The sequence below is a fragment of the Semicossyphus pulcher genome, unplaced genomic scaffold (genome assembly GCF_022749685.1).
Source record: "Semicossyphus pulcher isolate SPU_LCO1_2020_fin unplaced genomic scaffold, fSemPul1.0.p SCAF_7, whole genome shotgun sequence".
NCBI lineage: Eukaryota > Metazoa > Chordata > Actinopteri > Labriformes > Labridae > Semicossyphus > Semicossyphus pulcher.
In genome coordinates this window covers 33289201-33309152 of record NW_027211748.1, presented here as the reverse complement: position 1 = coordinate 33309152, position 19952 = coordinate 33289201, and positions in this window count along the sequence as shown.

The following is a 19952-nucleotide window of genomic DNA, read 5'->3' as shown; positions in this document are numbered from 1 at the left end:
GAAGATGAAATCAGTTAACGATGAAATCAGTTAAAGATGAAATCAGTTAACGATGGAATCAGTTAACGATGAAATCAGTTAACGATGAAATCAGTTAAATGAAGATGAAATCAGTTAACGATGAAATCAGTTAACGATGAAATCAGTTAAATGAAGATGAAATCAGTTAACGATGAAATCAGTTAACGATGAAATCAGTTAAATGAAGATGAAATCAGTTAACGATGAAATCAGTTAATGATGAAATCAGTTAACGATGAAATCAATTAAATGAAGATGAAATCAGTTAACGATGAAATCAGTTAAATGAAGATGAAATCAGTTAACGATGAAATCAGTTAAAGATGAAATCAGTTAACGATGGAATCAGTTAACGATGAAATCAGTTAACGATGAAATCAGTTAAATGAAGATGAAATCAGTTAACGATGAAATCAGTTAACGATGGAATCAGTTAACGATGGAATCAGTTAAATGAAGATGAAATCAGTTAACGATGAAATCAGTTAACGATGAAATCAGTTAAATGAAGATGAAATCAGTTAACGATGAAATCAGTTAAAGATGAAATCAGTTACAGATGAAATCAGTTACATGAAGATGAAATCAGTTAACGATGAAATCAGTTAGATGAAATCAGTTACAGATGAAATCAGTTACATGAAGATGAAATCAGTTAACGATGAAATCAGTTAAATGAAGAATGAAAATGAAATCATTTAACGATGAAATCAGTTAACGATGAAATCAGTTAAATGAAGAATGAAAATGAAATCAGTTAACGATGAAATCAGTTAACGATGAAATCAGTTAACGATGGAATCAGTTAAATGAAGATGAAATCAGTTAACGATGAAATCAGTTAACGATGAAATCAGTTAACGATGAAATCAGTTAACGATGAAATCAGTTAACGATGAAATCAGTTAAATGAAGATGAAATCAGTTAACGATGAAATCAGTTAAATGAAGATGAAATCAGTTAACGATGAAATCAGTTAACGATGGAATCAGTTAAATGAAGATGAAATCAGTTAACGATGAAATCAGTTAACGATGAAATCAGTTAAATGAAGATGAAATCAGTTAACGATGAAATCAGTTAACGATGAAATCAGTTAACGATGGAATCAGTTAAATGAAGATGAAATCAGTTAACGATGAAATCAGTTAAAGATTAAATCAGTTAACGATGGAATCAGTTAACGATGAAATCAGTTAACGATGAAATCAGTTAAATGAAGATGAAATCAGTTAACGATGAAATCAGTTAACGATGAAATCAGTTTAATGAAAATGAAATCAGTTAACGATGAAATCAGTTAACGATGAAATCAGTTAACGATGAAATCAGTTAAATGAAGATGAAATCAGTTAACGATGAAATCAGTTAAATGAAGATGAAATCATTTAACGATGAAATCAGTTAACGATGAAATCAGTTAAATGAAGATGAAATCAGTTAACGATGAAATCAGTTAACGATGAAATCAGTTAAATGAAGATGAAATCAGTTAACGATGGAATCAGTTAACGATGAAATCAGTTAAATGAAGATGAAATCAGTTAACGATGAAATCAGTTAAATGAAGATGAAATCAGTTAACGATGAAATCAGTTAACGATGGAATCAGTTAACGATGAAATCAGTTAAATGAAGATGAAATCAGTTAACGATGAAATCAGTTAACGATGAAATCAGTTAACGATGAAATCAGTTAAATGAAGATGAAATCAGTTAACGATGAAATCAGTTAACGATGAAATCAGTTAACGATGAAATCAGTTAAATGAAGAATGAAAATGAAATCAGTTAAATGAAGATGAAATCAGTTAACGATGAAATCAGTTAACGATGGAATCAGTTAAATGAAGATGAAATCAGTTAACGATGAAATCAGTTAAAGGAAGATGAAATCAGTTAAAGGAAGATGAAATCAGTTAACGATGAAATCAGTTAACGATGAAATCAGTTAAATGAAGATGAAGTCAGTTAACGATGAAATCAGTTAACGATGAAATCAGTTAAATGAAGATGAAATCAGTTAACGATGGAATCAGTTAACGATGAAATCAGTTAACGATGAAATCAGTTAACGATGAAATCAGTTAAATGAAGATGAAATCAGTTAACGATGAAATCAGTTAACGATGAAATCAGTTAAATGAAGATGAAATCAGTTAACGATGAAATCAGTTAACGATGAAATCAGTTAACGATGGAATCAGTTAAATGAAGATGAAATCAGTTAACGATGAAATCAGTTAACAATGAAATCAGTTAAATGAAGATGAAATCAGTTAACGATGAAATCAGTTAACGATGAAATCAGTTAACGATGGAATCAGTTAAATGAAGATGAAATCAGTTAACGATGAAATCAGTTAACGATGAAATCAGTTAAATGAAGATGAAATCAGTTAACGATGGAATCAGTTATCGATGAAATCAGTTAACGATGAAATCAGTTAAATGAAGATGAAATCAGTTAAATGAAGATGAAATCAGTTAACGATGAAATCAGTTAAATGAAGATGAAATCAGTTAACGATGAAATCAGTTAAATGAAGATGAAATCAGTTAACGATGAAATCAGTTAAAGATGAAATCAGTTAACGATGGAATCAGTTAACGATGAAATCAGTTAACGATGAAATCAGTTAAATGAAGATGAAATCAGTTAACGATGAAATCAGTTAACGATGGAATCAGTTAAATGAAGATGAAATCAGTTAACGATGAAATCAGTTAAATGAAGATGAAATCAGTTAACGATGAAATCAGTTAAATGAAGATGAAATCAGTTAACGATGAAATCAGTTAAAGATGAAATCAGTTAACGATGAAATCAGTTAACGATGAAATCAGTTAAATGAAGATGAAATCAGTTAACGATGAAATCAGTTAAAGATGAAATCAGTTAACGATGAAATCAGTTAACGATGAAATCAGTTAAATGAAGATGAAATCAGTTAAAGATGAAATCAGTTAACGATGAAATCAGTTAAATGAAGATGAAATCAGTTAACGATGAAATCAGTTAACGATGAAATCAATTAACGATGAAATCAGTTGACGATGAAATCAGTTAAATGAAGATGAAATCAGTTAACGATGAAATCAGTTAAATGAAGAATGAAAATGAAATCAGTTAAATGAAGATGAAATCAGTTAACGATGAAATCAGTTAAAGATGAAATCAGTTAACGATGAAATCAGTTAACGATGAAATCAGTTAACGATGGAATCAGTTAAATGAAGATGAAATCAGTTCACGGTGAAATCAGTTAACGATGGAATCAGTTAACGATGAGATCAGTTAACGATGAAATCAGTTAACGATGGAATCAGTTAAATGAAGATGAAATCAGTTAATGATGAAATCAGTTAAATGAAGATGAAATCAGTTAACGATGAAATCAGTTAAAGATGAAATCAGTTAACGATGAAATCAGTTAACGATGAAATCAGTTAACGATGAAATCAGTTAACGATGAAATCAGTTAAATGAAGATGAAATCAGTTAACGATGAAATCAGTTAAATGAAGAAAGAAAATGAAATCAGTTAAATGAAGATGAAATCAGTTAACGATGGAATCAGTTAACGATGGAATCAGTTAAATGAAGATGAAATCAGTTAACGATGAAATCAGTTAAATGAAGATGAAATCAGTTAACGATGAAATCAGTTAACGATGAAATCAGTTAAATGAAGATGAAATCAGTTAACGATGAAATCAGTTAACGATGAAATCAGTTAACGATGAAATCAGTTAAATGAAGATGAAATCAGTTAACGATGAAATCAGTTAAATGAAGATGAAATCAGTTAAATGAAGATGAAATCAGTTAACGATGAAATCAGTTAACGATGAAATCAGTTAACGATGGAATCAGTTAAATGAAGATGAAATCAGTTAACGATGAAATCAGTTAACGATGAAATCAGTTAAATGAAGATGAAATCAGTTAACGATGAAATCAGTTAAATGAAGATGAAATCAGTTAAATGAAGATGAAATCAGTTAACGATGAAATCAGTTAAATGAAGATGAAATCAGTTAAATGAAGATGAAATCAGTTAACGATGAAATCAGTTAACGATGAAATCAGTTAACGATGAAATCAGTTAACGATGGAATCAGTTAAATGAAGATGAAATCAGTTAACGATGAAATCAGTTAACGATGAAATCAGTTAACGATGAAATCAGTTAAATGAAGATGAAATCAGTTAACGATGAAATCAGTTAAATGAAGATGAAATCAGTTAAATGAAGATGAAATCAGTTAACGATGAAATCAGTTAACGATGACATCAGTTAAATGAAGATGAAATCAGTTAACGATGAAATCAGTTAAAGATGAAATCAGTTAACGATGAAATCAGTTAAATGAAGATGAAATCAGTTAACGATGAAATCAGTTAACGATGAAATCAGTTAACGATGAAATCAGTTAACGATGGAATCAGTTAAATGAAGATGAAATCAGTTAACGATGAAATCAGTTAAAGATGAAATCAGTTAACGATGAAATCAGTTAACAATGAAATCAGTTAAATGAAGATGAAATCAGTTAACGATGAAATCAGTTAACGATGGAATCAGTTAAATGAAGATGAAATCAGTTAACGATGAAATCAGTTAACGATGAAATCAGTTAAATGAAGATGAAATCAGTTAACGATGAAATCAGTTAAATGAAGATGAAATCAGTTAACGATGAAATCAGTTAAAGATGAAATCAGTTAACGATGAAATCAGTTAACGATGAAATCAGTTAAATGAAGATGAAATCAGTTAACGATGAAATCAGTTAACGATGAAATCAGTTAACGATGGAATCAGTTAACGATGAAATCAGTTAACGATGAAATCAGTTAAATGAAGATGAAATCAGTAAACGATGAAATCAGTTAACGATGAAATCAATTAAATGAAGATGAAATCAGTTAACGATGAAATCAGTTAAATGAAGATGAAATCAGTTAACGATGAAATCAGTTAAAGATGAAATCAGTTAACGATGGAATAAGTTAACGATGAAATCAGTTAAATGAAGATGAAATCAGTTAAAGATGAAATCAGTTAACGATGAAATCAGTTAACGATGGAATCAGTTAAATGAAGATGAAATCAGTTAACGATGAAATCAGTTAACGATGAAATCAGTTAAATGAAGATGAAATCAGTTAACGATGAAATCAGTTAAAGATGAAATCAGTTAACGATGAAATCAGTTAAATGAAGATGAAATCAGTTAACGATGAAATCAGTTAAATGAAGATGAAATCAGTTAACGATGAAATCAGTTAAATGAAGATGAAATCAGTTAACGATGAAATCAGTTAACGATGAAATCAGTTAAATGAAGATGAAATCAGTTAACGATGAAATCAGTTAACGATGAAATCAGTTAAATGAAGATGAAATCAGTTAACGATGAAATCAGTTAACGATGAAATCAGTTAACGATGAAATCAGTTAAATGAAGATGAAATCAGTTAACGATGAAATCAGTTAACGATGAAATCAGTTAAATGAAGATGAAATCAGTTAACGATGAAATCAGTTAAATGAAGATGAAATCAGTTAACGATGAAATCAGTTAAATGAAGATGAAATCAGTTAACGATGAAATCAGTTAACGATGAAATCAGTTAACGATGGAATCAGTTAAATGAAGATGAAATCAGTTAACGATGAAATCAGTTAAATGAAGATGAAATCAGTTAACGATGAAATCAGTTAACGATGAAATCAGTTAACGATGGAATCAGTTAAATGAAGATTGAAATCAGTTAACGATGAAATCAGTTAAATGAAGATGAAATCAGTTAACGATGAAATCAGTTAACGATGAAATCAGTTAAATGAAGATGAAATCAGTTAACGATGAAATCAGTTAACGATGAAATCAGTTAACGATGAAATCAGTTAAATGAAGATGAAATCAGTTAACGATGAAATCAGTTAACGATGAAATCAGTTAACGATGGAATCAGTTAAATGAAGATGAAATCAGTTAACGATGAAATCAGTTAAATGAAGAATGAAAATGAAATCAGTTAAATGAAGATGAAATCAGTTAACGATGAAATCAGTTAACGATGAAATCAGTTAAATGAAGATGAAATCAGTTAACGATGAAATCAGTTAAATGAAGATGAAATCAGTTAACGATGAAATCAGTTAACGATGAAATCAGTTAAATGAAGATGAAATCAGTTAACGATGAAATCAGTTAACGATGAAATCAGTTAAATGAAGATGAAATCAGTTAACGATGAAATCAGTTAACGATGAAATCAGTTAAATGAAGATGAAATCAGTTAACGATGAAATCAGTTAACGATGAAATCAGTTAACGATGGAATCAGTTAAATGAAGATGAAATCAGTTAACGATGAAATCAGTTAACGATGAAATCAGTTAAATGAAGATGAAATCAGTTAACGATGAAATCAGTTAAATGAAGATGAAATCAGTTAACGATGAAATCAGTTAACGATGAAATCAGTTAAATGAAGATGAAATCAGTTAACGATGAAATCAGTTAACGATGAAATCAGTTAACGATGAAATCAGTTAAATGAAGATGAAATCAGTTAACGATGAAATCAGTTAAATGAAGATGAAATCAGTTAACGATGAAATCAGTTAACGATGGAATCAGTTAACGATGGAATCAGTTAACGATGAAATCAGTTAACGATGAAATCAGTTAAATGAAGATGAAATCAGTTAATGATGAAATCAGTTAAATGAAGATGAAATCAGTTAATGATGAAATCAGTTAACGATGAAATCAGTTAAATGAAGATGAAATCAGTTAACGATGAAATCAGTTAACGATGAAATCAGTTAACGATGAAATCACTTAACGATGAAATCAGTTAAATGAAGATGAAATCAGTTAACGATGAAATCAGTTAACGATGAAATCAGTTAACGATGGAATCAGTTAACCATGAAATCAGTTAAATGAAGATGAAATCAGTTAAATGAAGATGAAATCAGTTAACGATGAAATCAGTTAACGATGAAATCAGTTAACGATGAAATCAGTTAAATGAAGATGAAATCAGTTAACGATGAAATCAGTTAACGATGGAATCAGTTAAATGAAGATGAAATCAGTTAACGATGAAATCAGTTAACGATGAAATCAGTTAACGATGAAATCAGTTAAATGAAGATGAAATCAGTTAAATGAAGATGAAATCAGTTAACGATGAAATCAGTTAACGAAGAAATCAGTTAAATGAAGATGAAATCAGTTAAAGATGAAATCAGTTAACGATGAAATCAGTTAACGATGAAATCAGTTAAATGAAGATGAAATCAGTTAACGATGAAATCAGTTAACGATGAAATCAATTAACGATGAAATCAGTTAAATGAAGATGAAATCAGTTAACGATGAAATCAGTTAACGATGAAATCAGTTAACGATGAAATCAGTTAAATGAAGAATGAAGATGAAATCAGTTAACGATGAAATCAGTTAACGATGAAATCAGTTAACGATGAAATCAGTTAAATGAAGATGAAATCAGTTAACGATGAAATCAGTTAACGATGAAATCAGTTAACGATGAAATCAGTTAAATGAAGATGAAATCAGTTAACGATGAAATCAGTTAACGATGAAATCAGTTAAATGAAGATGAAATCAGTTAACGATGAAATCAGTTAACGATGAAATCACTTAACGATGAAATCACTTAACGATGAAATCAGTTAAATGAAGATGAAATCAGTTAACGATGAAATCAGTTAAATGAAGATGAAATCAGTTAACGATGAAATCAGTTAAAGATGAAATCAGTTAACGATGGAATCAGTTAACGATGAAATCAGTTAACGATGAAATCAGTTAAATGAAGATGAAATCAGTTAACGATGAAATCAGTTAACGATGAAATCAGTTAACGATGAAATCAGTTAAATGAAGATGAAATCAGTTAACGATGAAATCAGTTAACGATGAAATCAGTTAAATGAAGATGAAATCAGTTAACGATGAAATCAGTTAACGATGGAATCAGTTAACGATGAAATCAGTTAACGATGAAATCAGTTAAATGAAGATGAAATCAGTTAACGATGAAATCAGTTAACGATGAAATCAGTTAACGATGAAATCAATTAAATGAAGATGAAATCAGTTAACGATGAAATCAGTTAAATGAAGATGAAATCAGTTAACGATGAAATCAGTTAAAGATGAAATCAGTTAACGATGAAATCAGTTAACGATGAAATCAGTTAAATGAAGATGAAATCAGTTAACGATGAAATCAGTTAACGATGAAATCAGTTAAATGAAGATGAAATCAGTTAACGATGAAATCAGTTAAAGATGAAATCAGTTAACGATGAAATCAGTTAAATGAAGATGAAATCAGTTAACGATGAAATCAGTTAAATGAAGATGAAATCAGTTAACGATGAAATCAGTTAACGATGAAATCAGTTAAATGAAGATGAAATCAGTTAACGATGAAATCAGTTAACGATGAAATCAGTTAAATGAAGATGAAATCAGTTAACGATGAAATCAGTTAACGATGAAATCAGTTAACGATGAAATCACTTAACGATGAAATCAGTTGAATGAAGATGAAATCAGTTAACGATGAAATCAGTTAAAGATGAAATCAGTTAACGATGAAATCACTTAACGATGAAATCAGTTAAATGAAGATGAAATCAGTTAACGATGAAATCAGTTAAAGATGAAATCAGTTAACGATGGAATCAGTTAACGATGAAATCAGTTAACGATGAAATCAGTTAAATGAAGATGAAATCAGTTAACGATGAAATCAGTTAACGATGAAATCAGTTAAATGAAGATGAAATCAGTTAACGATGAAATCAGTTAACGATGAAATCAGTTAAATGAAGATGAAATCAGTTAACGATGAAATCAGTTAACGATGGAATCAGTTAACGATGAAATCAGTTAAATGAAGATGAAATCAGTTAACGATGAAATCAGTTAACGATGAAATCAGTTAACGATGAAATCAGTTAAATGAAGATGAAATCAGTTAACGATGGAATCAGTTAACGATGAAATCAGTTAACGATGGAATCAGTTAACGATGAAATCAGTTAACGATGAAATCAGTTAAATGAAGATGAAATCAGTTAATGATGAAATCAGTTAAATGAAGATGAAATCAGTTAATGATGAAATCAGTTAACGATGAAATCAGTTAAATGAAGATGAAATCAGTTAACGATGAAATCAGTTAACGATGAAATCAGTTAACGATGAAATCACTTAACGATGAAATCAGTTAAATGAAGATGAAATCAGTTAACGATGAAATCAGTTAACGATGAAATCAGTTAACGATGGAATCAGTTAACCATGAAATCAGTTAAATGAAGATGAAATCAGTTAAATGAAGATGAAATCAGTTAACGATGAAATCAGTTAAAGATGAAATCAGTTAACGATGAAATCAGTTAAATGAAGATGAAATCAGTTAACGATGAAATCAGTTAACGATGGAATCAGTTAAATGAAGATGAAATCAGTTAACGATGAAATCAGTTAACGATGAAATCAGTTAACGATGAAATCAGTTAAATGAAGATGAAATCAGTTAACGATGAAATCAGTTAACGATGAAATCAATTAACGATGAAATCAGTTAAATGAAGATGAAATCAGTTAACGATGAAATCAGTTAACGATGAAATCAGTTAACGATGAAATCAGTTAAATGAAGAATGAAGATGAAATCAGTTAACGATGAAATCAGTTAACGATGAAATCAGTTAACGATGAAATCAGTTAAATGAAGATGAAATCAGTTAACGATGAAATCAGTTAACGATGAAATCAGTTAACGATGAAATCAGTTAAATGAAGATGAAATCAGTTAACGATGAAATCAGTTAACGATGAAATCAGTTAAATGAAGATGAAATCAGTTAACGATGAAATCAGTTAACGATGAAATCACTTAACGATGAAATCACTTAACGATGAAATCAGTTAAATGAAGATGAAATCAGTTAACGATGAAATCAGTTAAATGAAGATGAAATCAGTTAACGATGAAATCAGTTAAAGATGAAATCAGTTAACGATGGAATCAGTTAACGATGAAATCAGTTAACGATGAAATCAGTTAAATGAAGATGAAATCAGTTAACGATGAAATCAGTTAACGATGAAATCAGTTAACGATGAAATCAGTTAAATGAAGATGAAATCAGTTAACGATGAAATCAGTTAACGATGAAATCAGTTAAATGAAGATGAAATCAGTTAACGATGAAATCAGTTAACGATGGAATCAGTTAACGATGAAATCAGTTAACGATGAAATCAGTTAAATGAAGATGAAATCAGTTAACGATGAAATCAGTTAACGATGAAATCAGTTAACGATGAAATCAATTAAATGAAGATGAAATCAGTTAACGATGAAATCAGTTAAATGAAGATGAAATCAGTTAACGATGAAATCAGTTAAAGATGAAATCAGTTAACGATGAAATCAGTTAACGATGAAATCAGTTAAATGAAGATGAAATCAGTTAACGATGAAATCAGTTAACGATGAAATCAGTTAAATGAAGATGAAATCAGTTAACGATGAAATCAGTTAAAGATGAAATCAGTTAACGATGAAATCAGTTAAATGAAGATGAAATCAGTTAACGATGAAATCAGTTAAAGATGAAATCAGTTAACGATGGAATCAGTTAACGATGAAATCAGTTAACGATGAAATCAGTTAAATGAAGATGAAATCAGTTAACGATGAAATCAGTTAACGATGAAATCAGTTAACGATGAAATCAGTTAAATGAAGATGAAATCAGTTAACGATGAAATCAGTTAACGATGAAATCAGTTAAATGAAGATGAAATCAGTTAACGATGAAATCAGTTAACGATGGAATCAGTTAACGATGAAATCAGTTAACGATGAAATCAGTTAAATGAAGATGAAATCAGTTAACGATGAAATCAGTTAACGATGAAATCAGTTAACGATGAAATCAATTAAATGAAGATGAAATCAGTTAACGATGAAATCAGTTAAATGAAGATGAAATCAGTTAACGATGAAATCAGTTAAAGATGAAATCAGTTAACGATGAAATCAGTTAACGATGAAATCAGTTAAATGAAGATGAAATCAGTTAACGATGAAATCAGTTAACGATGAAATCAGTTAAATGAAGATGAAATCAGTTAACGATGAAATCAGTTAAAGATGAAATCAGTTAACGATGAAATCAGTTAAATGAAGATGAAATCAGTTAACGATGAAATCAGTTAAATGAAGATGAAATCAGTTAACGATGAAATCAGTTAACGATGAAATCAGTTAAATGAAGATGAAATCAGTTAACGATGAAATCAGTTAACGATGAAATCAGTTAAATGAAGATGAAATCAGTTAACGATGAAATCAGTTAACGATGAAATCAGTTAACGATGAAATCACTTAACGATGAAATCAGTTGAATGAAGATGAAATCAGTTAACGATGAAATCAGTTAAAGATGAAATCAGTTAACGATGAAATCACTTAACGATGAAATCAGTTAAATGAAGATGAAATCAGTTAACGATGAAATCAGTTAAAGATGAAATCAGTTAACGATGGAATCAGTTAACGATGAAATCAGTTAACGATGAAATCAGTTAAATGAAGATGAAATCAGTTAACGATGAAATCAGTTAACGATGAAATCAGTTAAATGAAGATGAAATCAGTTAACGATGAAATCAGTTAACGATGAAATCAGTTAAATGAAGATGAAATCAGTTAACGATGAAATCAGTTAAATGAAGATGAAATCAGTTAACGATGAAATCAGTTAACGATGGAATCAGTTAACGATGAAATCAGTTAACGATGAAATCAGTTAAATGAAGATGAAATCAGTTAACGATGACATCAGTTAACGATGAAATCAGTTAACGATGAAATCAATTAAATGAAGATGAAATCAGTTAACGATGAAATCAGTTAAATGAAGATGAAATCAGTTAACGATGAAATCAGTTAAAGATGAAATCAGTTAACGATGAAATCAGTTAACGATGAAATCAGTTAAATGAAGATGAAATCAGTTAACGATGAAATCAGTTAAAGATGAAATCAGTTAACGATGAAATCAGTTAACGATGGAATCAGTTAACGATGAAATCAGTTAAATGAAGATGAAATCAGTTAACGATGAAATCAGTTAAAGATGAAATCAGTTAACGATGAAATCAGTTAACGATGAAATCAGTTAAATGAAGATGAAATCAGTTAACGATGAAATCAGTTAAAGATAAAATCAGTTAACGATGAAATCAGTTAACGATGGAATCAGTTAAATGAAGATGAAATCAGTTAACGATGAAATCAGTTAAAGATGAAATCAGTTAACGATGAAATCAGTTAACGATGAAATCAGTTAAATGAAGATGAAATCAGTTAAATGAAGATGAAATCAGTTAACGATGAAATCAGTTAACGATGAAATCAGTTAAAGATGAAATCAGTTAACGATGAAATCAGTTAACGATGAAATCAGTTAAATGAAGATGAAATCAGTTAACGATGAAATCAGTTAATGATGAAATCAATTAACGATGAAATCAGTTAAATGAAGATGAAATCAGTTAACGATGAAATCAGTTAAAGATGAAATCAGTTAAATGAAGAATGAAGATGAAATCAGTTAACGATGAAATCAGTTAAAGATGAAATCAGTTAACGATGAAATCAGTTAACGATGGAATCAGTTAAATGAAGATGAAATCAGTTAACGATGAAATCAGTTAAAGATGAAATCAGTTAACGATGAAATCAGTTAACGATGAAATCAGTTAAATGAAGATGAAATCAGTTAAAGATGAAATCAGTTAACGATGAAATCAGTTAAATGAAGATGAAATCAGTTAACGATGAAATCAGTTAACGATGAAATCAATTAACGATGAAATCAGTTAAATGAAGATGAAATCAGTTAACGATGAAATCAGTTAAAGATGAAATCAGTTAAATGAAGAATGAAGATGAAATCAGTTAACGATGAAATCAATTAACGTTGAAATCAGTAGACGATGAAATCAGTTAAATGAAGATGAAATCAGTTAACGATGAAATCAGTTAACGATGAAATCAGTTAAATGAAGAATGAAAATGAAATCAGTTAAATGAAGATGAAATCAGTTAACGATGAAATCAATTAACGATGAAATCAGTTGACGATGAAATCAGTTAAATGAAGATGAAATCAGTTAACGATGAAATCAGTTAACGATGAAATCAGTTAAATGAAGAATGAAAATGAAATCAGTTAAATGAAGATGAAATCAGTTAACGATGAAATCAGTTAAAGATGAAATCAGTTAACGATGAAATCAGTTAACGATGAAATCAGTTAACGATGGAATCAGTTAAATGAAGATGAAATCAGTTCACGGTGAAATCAGTTAACGATGGAATCAGTTAACGATGGAATCAGTTAACGATGAGATCAGTTAACGATGAAATCAGTTAACGATGGAATCAGTTAAATGAAGATGAAATCAGTTAACGATGAAATCAGTTAAATGAAGATGAAATCAGTTAACGATGAAATCAGTTAAAGATGAAATCAGTTAACGATGAAATCAGTTAAATGAAGATGAAATCAGTTAACGATGAAATCAGTTAAATGAAGAAAGAAAATGAAATCAGTTAAATGAAGATGAAATCAGTTAACGATGAAATCAGTTAACGATGGAATCAGTTAACGATGGAATCAGTTAAATGAAGATGAAATCAGTTAACGATGAAATCAGTTAACGATGAAATCAGTTAACGATGAAATCAGTTAACGATGAAATCAGTTAAATGAAGATGAAATCAGTTAACGATGAAATCAGTTAACGATGAAATCAGTTAACGATGAAATCAGTTAAATGAAGATGAAATCAGTTAACGATGAAATCAGTTAACGATGAAATCAGTTAACGATGAAATCAGTTAAATGAAGATGAAATCAGTTAACGATGAAATCAGTTAACGATGAAATCAGTTAAATGAAGATGAAATCAGTTAAATGAAGATGAAATCAGTTAACGATGAAATCAGTTAACGATGAAATCAGTTAACGATGGAATCAGTTAAATGAAGATGAAATCAGTTAACGATGAAATCAGTTATCGATGAAATCAGTTAACGATGAAATCAGTTAAATGAAGATGAAATCAGTTAACGATGAAATCAGTTAAATGAAGATGAAATCAGTTAAATGAAGATGAAATCAGTTAACGATGAAATCAGTTAACGATGAAATCAGTTAAATGAAGATGAAATCAGTTAACGATGAAATCAGTTAAAGATGAAATCAGTTAACGATGAAATCAGTTAAATGAAGATGAAATCAGTTAACGATGAAATCAGTTAACGATGAAATCAGTTAAATGAAGATGAAATCAGTTAACGATGAAATCAGTTAACGATGGAATCAGTTAACGATGAAATCAGTTAAATGAAGATGAAATCAGTTAACGATGAAATCAGTTAACGATGAAATCAGTTAACGATGAAATCAATTAAATGAAGATGAAATCAGTTAACGATGAAATCAGTTAAATGAAGATGAAATCAGTTAACGATGAAATCAGTTAAAGATGAAATCAGTTAACGATGGAATCAGTTAACGATGAAATCAGTTAACGATGAAATCAGTTAAATGAAGATGAAATCAGTTAACGATGAAATCAGTTAACGATGGAATCAGTTAAATGAAGATGAAATCAGTTAACGATGAAATCAGTTAACGATGAAATCAGTTAAATGAAGATGAAATCAGTTAACGATGAAATCAGTTAAATGAAGATGAAATCAGTTAACGATGAAATCAGTTAAAGATGAAATCAGTTAACGATGAAATCAGTTAACGATGAAATCAGTTAAATGAAGATGAAATCAGTTAACGATGAAATCAGTTAACGATGAAATCAGTTAACGGTGAAATCAGTTAAATGAAGATGAAATCAGTTAACGATGAAATCAGTTAACGATGAAATCAGTTAAATGAAGATGAAATCAGTTAACGATGAAATCAGTTAACGATGAAATCAGTTAACGATGGAATCAGTTAACGATGAAATCAGTTAACGATGAAATCAGTTAAATGAAGATGAAATCAGTAAACGATGAAATCAGTTAACGATGAAATCAATTAAATGAAGATGAAATCAGTTAACGATGAAATCAGTTAAATGAAGATGAAATCAGTTAACGATGAAATCAGTTAAAGATGAAATCAGTTAACGATGGAATAAGTTAACGATGAAATCAGTTAAATGAAGATGAAATCAGTTAAAGATGAAATCAGTTAACGATGAAATCAGTTAACGATGGAATCAGTTAAATGAAGATGAAATCAGTTAACGATGAAATCAGTTAAATGAAGATGAAATCAGTTAACGATGAAATCAGTTAAAGATGAAATCAGTTAACGATGAAATCAGTTAACGATGAAATCAGTTAAATGAAGATGAAATCAGTTAACGATGAAATCAGTTAAATGAAGATGAAATCAGTTAACGATGAAATCAGTTAACGATGAAATCAGTTAAATGAAGATGAAATCAGTTAACGATGAAATCAGTTAAATGAAGATGAAATCAGTTAACGATGAAATCAGTTAACGATGAAATCAGTTAACGATGAAATCAGTTAAATGAAGATGAAATCAGTTAACGATGAAATCAGTTAACGATGAAATCAGTTAAATGAAGATGAAATCAGTTAACGATGAAATCAGTTAAATGAAGATGAAATCAGTTAACGATGAAATCAGTTAAATGAAGATGAAATCAGTTAACGATGAAATCAGTTAACGATGGAATCAGTTAAATGAAGATGAAATCAGTTAACGATGAAATCAGTTAAATGAAGATGAAATCAGTTAACGATGAAATCAGTGAACGATGAAATCAGTGAACGATGGAATCAGTTAAATGAAGATGAAATCAGTTAACGATGAAATCAGTTAAATGAAGATGAAATCAGTTAACGATGAAATCAGTTAACGATGAAATCAGTTAAATGAAGATGAAATCAGTTAACGATGAAATCAGTTAACGATGAAATCAGTTAAATGAAGATGAAATCAGTTAACGATGAAATCAGTTAACGATGGAATCAGTTAAATGAAGATGAAATCAGTTAACGATGAAATCAGTTAACGATGAAATCAGTTAAATGAAGATGAAATCAGTTAACGATGAAATCAGTTAAATGAAGAATGAAAATGAAATCAGTTAAATGAAGATGAAATCAGTTAACGATGAAATCAGTTAACGATGAAATCAGTTAACGATGAAATCAGTTAAATGAAGATGAAATCAGTTAACGATGAAATCAGTTAAATGAAGATGAAATCAGTTAACGATGAAATCAGTTAACGATGAAATCAGTTAAATGAAGATGAAATCAGTTAACGATGAAATCAGTTAACGATGAAATCAGTTAAATGAAGATGAAATCAGTTAACGATGAAATCAGTTAACGATGAAATCAGTTAACGATGAAATCAGTTAACGATGGAATCAGTTAAATGTAGATGAAATCAGTTAACGATGAAATCAGTTAACGATGAAATCAGTTAAATGAAGATGAAATCAGTTAACGATGAAATCAGTTAACGATGAAATCAGTTAAATGAAGATGAAATCAGTTAACGATGAAATCAGTTAACGATGAAATCAGTTAACGATGAAATCAGTTAAATGAAGATGAAATCAGTTAACGATGAAATCAGTTAAATGAAGATGAAATCAGTTAACGATGAAATCAGTTAACGATGAAATCAGTTAACGATGAAATCAGTTAACGATGGAATCAGTTAACGATGAAATCAGTTAACGATGGAATCAGTTAACGATGAAATCAGTTAACGATGAAATCAGTTAAATGAAGATGAAATCAGTTAATGATGAAATCAGTTAAATGAAGATGAAATCAGTTAATGATGAAATCAGTTAACGATGAAATCAGTTAAATGAAGATGAAATCAGTTAACGATGAAATCAGTTAACGATGAAATCACTTAACGATGAAATCAGTTAAATGAAGATGAAATCAGTTAACGATGAAATCAGTTAACGATGGAATCAGTTAACGATGAAATCAGTTAAATGAAGATGAAATCAGTTAAATGAAGATGAAATCAGTTAACGATGAAATCAGTTAACGATGAAATCAGTTAAAGATGAAATCAGTTAACGATGAAATCAGTTAAATGAAGATGAAATCAGTTAACGATGAAATCAGTTAACGATGAAATCAGTTAAATGAAGATGAAATCAGTTAACGATGAAATCAGTTAACGATGGAATCAGTTAACGATGAAATCAGTTAACGATGGAATCAGTTAACGATGAAATCAGTTAACGATGAAATCAGTTAAATGAAGATGAAATCAGTTAACGATGAAATCAGTTAACGATGAAATCAGTTAACGATGAAATCAATTAAATGAAGATGAAATCAGTTAACGATGAAATCAGTTAAATGAAGATGAAATCAGTTAACGATGAAATCAGTTAAAGATGAAATCAGTTAACGATGAAATCAGTTAACGATGAAATCAGTTAAATGAAGATGAAGTCAGTTAACGATGAAATCAGTTAACGATGAAATCAGTTAAATGAAGATGAAATCAGTTAACGATGGAATCAGTTAACGATGAAATCAGTTAACGATGAAATCAGTTAACGATGAAATCAGTTAAATGAAGATGAAATCAGTTAACGATGAAATCAGTTAACGATGAAATCAGTTAAATGAAGATGAAATCAGTTAACGATGAAATCAGTTAACGATGAAATCAGTTAACGATGGAATCAGTTAAATGAAGATGAAATCAGTTAACGATGAAATCAGTTAACAATGAAATCAGTTAAATGAAGATGAAATCAGTTAACGATGAAATCAGTTAACGATGAAATCAGTTAACGATGGAATCAGTTAAATGAAGATGAAATCAGTTAACGATGAAATCAGTTAACGATGAAATCAGTTAAATGAAGATGAAATCAGTTAACGATGGAATCAGTTATCGATGAAATCAGTTAACGATGAAATCAGTTAAATGAAGATGAAATCAGTTAAATGAAGATGAAATCAGTTAACGATGAAATCAGTTAAATGAAGATGAAATCAGTTAACGATGAAATCAGTTAAATGAAGATGAAATCAGTTAACGATGAAATCAGTTAAAGATGAAATCAGTTAACGATGGAATCAGTTAACGATGAAATCAGTTAACGATGAAATCAGTTAAATGAAGATGAAATCAGTTAACGATGAAATCAGTTAACGATGGAATCAGTTAAATGAAGATGAAATCAGTTAACGATGAAATCAGTTAAATGAAGATGAAATCAGTTAACGATGAAATCAGTTAAATGAAGATGAAATCAGTTAACGATGAAATCAGTTAAAGATGAAATCAGTTAACGATGAAATCAGTTAACGATGAAATCAGTTAAATGAAGATGAAATCAGTTAACGATGAAATCAGTTAAAGATGAAATCAGTTAACGATGAAATCAGTTAACGATGAAATCAGTTAAATGAAGATGAAATCAGTTAAAGATGAAATCAGTTAACGATGAAATCAGTTAAATGAAGATGAAATCAGTTAACGATGAAATCAGTTAACGATGAAATCAATTAACGATGAAATCAGTTGACGATGAAATCAGTTAAATGAAGATGAAATCAGTTAACGATGAAATCAGTTAAATGAAGAATGAAAATGAAATCAGTTAAATGAAGATGAAATCAGTTAACGATGAAATCAGTTAAAGATGAAATCAGTTAACGATGAAATCAGTTAACGATGAAATCAGTTAACGATGGAATCAGTTAAATGAAGATGAAATCAGTTCACGGTGAAATCAGTTAACGATGGAATCAGTTAACGATGGAATCAGTTAACGATGAGATCAGTTAACGATGAAATCAGTTAACGATGGAATCAGTTAAATGAAGATGAAATCAGTTAATGATGAAATCAGTTAAATGAAGATGAAATCAGTTAACGATGAAATCAGTTAAAGATGAAATCAGTTAACGATGAAATCAGTTAACGATGAAATCAGTTAACGATGAAATCAGTTAAATGAAGATGAAATCAGTTAACGATGAAATCAGTTAAATGAAGAAAGAAAATGAAATCAGTTAAATGAAGATGAAATCAGTTAACGATGAAATCAGTTAACGATGGAATCAGTTAACGATGGAATCAGTTAAATGAAGATGAAATCAGTTAACGATGAAATCAGTTAAATGAAGATGAAATCAGTTAACGATGAAATCAGTTAACGATGAAATCAGTTAACGATGAAATCAGTTAAATGAAGATGAAATCAGTTAACGATGAAATCAGTTAACGATGAAATCAGTTAAATGAAGATGAAATCAGTTAACGATGAAATCAGTTAAATGAAGATGAAATCAGTTAAATGAAGATGAAATCAGTTAACGATGAAATCAGTTAACGATGAAATCAGTTAACGATGGAATCAGTTAAATGAAGATGAAATCAGTTAACGATGAAATCAGTTAACGATGAAATCAGTTAAATGAAGATGAAATCAGTTAACGATGAAATCAGTTAAATGAAGATGAAATCAGTTAAATGAAGATGAAATCAGTTAACGATGAAATCAGTTAAATGAAGATGAAATCAGTTAAATGAAGATGAAATCAGTTAACGATGAAATCAGTTAACGATGGAATCAGTTAAATGAAGATGAAATCAGTTAACGATGAAATCAGTTAACGATGAAATCAGTTAACGATGAAATCAGTTAAATGAAGATGAAATCAGTTAACGATGAAATCAGTTAAATGAAGATGAAATCAGTTAAATGAAGATGAAATCAGTTAACGATGAAATCA